The sequence below is a fragment of the Salmo salar genome, chromosome 29 (assembly GCF_965601325.2).
Source record: "Salmo salar chromosome 29, fSalSal1, whole genome shotgun sequence".
Lineage (NCBI taxonomy): Eukaryota > Metazoa > Chordata > Actinopteri > Salmoniformes > Salmonidae > Salmo > Salmo salar.
Genome location: NC_138319.1, coordinates 405,001 through 410,000, shown reverse-complemented (window position 1 = coordinate 410,000; position 5,000 = coordinate 405,001).

Sequence of the window (5,000 nt, the reverse complement as noted above, 5' to 3'; positions counted from 1 at the left end):
ACACACCGACAACACTCACACACACACACACCAACAACACACACACACACACCGACAACACACACACACACCGACAACACACACACACACACCGACAACACACACACACACACACCGACAACACACACACACACACAGACAGACAACACACACACACACACACTGACAACACACACACACACAACACACACACACACACACCAACAACACACACACACACACACACACACACACCGACAACACACACACACACAACACACACACACACCGACAACACACACACACACACACACCGACAACACACACACACCGACAACACACACACACACACACCGACAACACACACACACACACACACCGACAACACACACACACACTGACAACACACACACACACAACACACACACACACACCAACAACACACACACACACACACCGACAACACACACACACACAACACACACACACACACACCGACAACACACACACACACATCGACAACACACACACACACACCGACAACACACACACACACAACACACACACACACACCGACAACACACACACACACCGACAACACACACACACACACACCGACAACACACACACACACACCGACAACACACACTCACACACACCGACAACACACACACACACAACACACACACACACACACACCGACAACACACACACACCGACAACACTCACACACACACACACCGACAACACACACACACACACACCGACAACACACACACACACCGACAACACACACACACACACACCGACAACACACACACACACACCGACAACACACACACACACACACACACCGACAACACACACACACACCGACACACACACACACACACACCGACAACACACACACACATACACCGACAACACACACACACACACAACGACAACACACACACACACACACACACACCAACAACACACACACACACCGACAACACACACACACACACACACCGACAACACACACACACACCGACAACACACACACACACAACACACACACACACACACCGACAACACACACACACACACACACACCGACAACACACACACACACACCGACAACACACACACACACACACACACCGACAACACACACACACACACACCGACAACACACACACAAACAACACACACACCGACAACACACACACACAAACACACCGACAACACACACACACACACACCGACAACACACACACACACACACACCGACAACACACACACACACACCGACAACACACACACACACCGACAACACACACACCGACAACACACACACACACACACCGACAACACACACACACACACCGACAACACACACACACACACACACCGACAACACACACACACACACACACACACACACCGACAACACACACACACACACACACACTGACAACACACACACACACACACCAGCAACACACACACACACACTGACAAAACACACACACACACATATCGACAACACACACACACACACCGACAACACACACACACACCGACAACACACACACACACACACACACACACACACACCGACAACACACACACACACACCGACAACACACACACACCGACAACACACACACACACACCGACAACACACACACACCGACAAAACACACACACACACACACCGACAACACACACACACACACACACACACCGACAACACACACACACACACCGACAACACACACACACACACCGACAACACACACACACACACACCGACAACACACACACACACAACACACACACACACACACCGACAACACACACACACACACACACACACACACACCGACAACACACACACACACCGACAACACAAACACACACACATACCGACAACACACACACACACACACCGACAACACGCACACACACCGACAACACACACACACACACCGACAACACACACACACACACACACCGACAACACACACACACACCGACAACACACACACACACAACACACACACACACACACACCGACAACACACACACACACACCGACAACACACACACACACCGACAACACACACACACACACACACCGACAACACACACACACACACACCGACAACACACACACAAACAACACACACACACCGACAACACACACACACAAACACACCGACAACACACACACACACACACCGACAACACACACACACACACCGACAACACACACACACACACCGACAACACACACACACACCGACAACACACACACACACACACCGACAACACACACACACACACACACCGACAACACACACACACACTGACAACACACACACACACAACACACACACACACACCAACAACACACACACACACACACACCGACAACACACACACACACAACACACACACACACACACCGACAACACACACACACACATCGACAACACACACACACACACCGACAACACACACACACACAACACACACACACACACCGACAACACACACACACACACACCGACAACACACACACACACACACCGACAACACACACACACACACCGACAACACACACTCACACACACCGACAACACACACACACACAACACACACACACACACACACCGACAACACACACACACCGACAACACTCACACACACACACACCGACAACACACACACACACACACCGACAACACACACACACACCGACAACACACACACACACACACCGACAACACACACACACACACCGACAACACACACACACACACACACACACCGACAACACACACACACACCGACACACACACACACACACACACCGACAACACACACACACATACACCGACAACACACACACACACACAACGACAACACACACACACACACACACACCAACAACACACACACACACCGACAACACACACACACACACACACACCGACAACACACACACACACCGACAACACACACACACACAACACACACACACACACACCGACAACACACACACACACACACACACCGACAACACACACACACACACCGACAACACACACACACACACACACACCGACAACACACACACACACACACCGACAACACACACACAAACAACACACACACCGACAACACACACACACAAACACACCGACAACACACACACACACACACCGACAACACACACACACACACCGACAACACACACACACACACCGACAACACACACACACACCGACAACACACACACCGACAACACACACACACACACACCGACAACACACACACACACACCGACAACACACACACACACACACACCGACAACACACACACACAGCGACAACACACACACACACAACACACACACACACACACACCGACAACACACACACACCGACAACACTCACACACACACACACCGACAACACACACACACACACACCCGACAACACACACACACACCGACAACACACACACACACCGACAACACACACACACACACACCGACAACACACACACACACACACACCGACAACACACACACACCGACAACACACACACACACAACACACACACACACACACCAACAACACACACACACACACACACCGACAACACACACACAGCACACACACACACACACACCGACAACACACACACACACATCGACAACACACACACACACACCGACAACACACACACACACAACACACACACACACACCGACAACACACACACACACACACCGACAACACACACACACACACACACCGACAACACACACACACACACCGACAACACACACTCACACACACTGACAACACACACACACACAACACACACACACACACACACCGACAACACACACACACCGACAACACTCACACACACACACACCGACAACACACACACACACAACACACACACACACACACCCAACAACACACACACACACACACACACCGACAACACACACACACACAACACACACACACACACACCGACAACACACACACACACACACCGACAACACACACACACACCGACAACACACACACACCGACAACACACACACACACACACCGACAACACACACACACACACACACACACACCGACAACACACACACACACCGACAACACACCGACAACACACACAACACACACACACACACACCAACAACACACACACACACACACACCGACAACACACACACACACAACACACACACACACACACCGACAACACACACACACACATCGACAACACACACACACACACACCGACAACACACACACACACACACCGACAACACACACACACACACACCGACAACACACACACACACACACCGACAACACACACACACACACACACAACACACACACACCGACAACACACACACACACACCGACAACACACACACACCGACAACACACACACACACACACCGACAACACACACACACACACCGACAACACACACACACACACACACACCGACAACACACACACACACACACACCGATAACACACACACACCGACAACACACACACACACACCGACAACACACACACACACCGACAACACACACACACACTGACAACACACACACACACACCGACAACACACACACACACACACCGACAACACACACACACACACCGACAACACACACACACACACACCAACAACACACCGACAACACACACACACCGACAACACACACACACCGACAACACACACACACACACACACACACACCGACAACACACAGACACACACACACACACACCGATAACACACACACACACACACACCGATAACACACACACACCGACAACACACACACACACACACCGACAACACACACACACACCGACAACACACACACACACACACACACACCGACAACACACACACACACACACCGACAACACACACACACAGCGACAACACACACACACACAACACACAC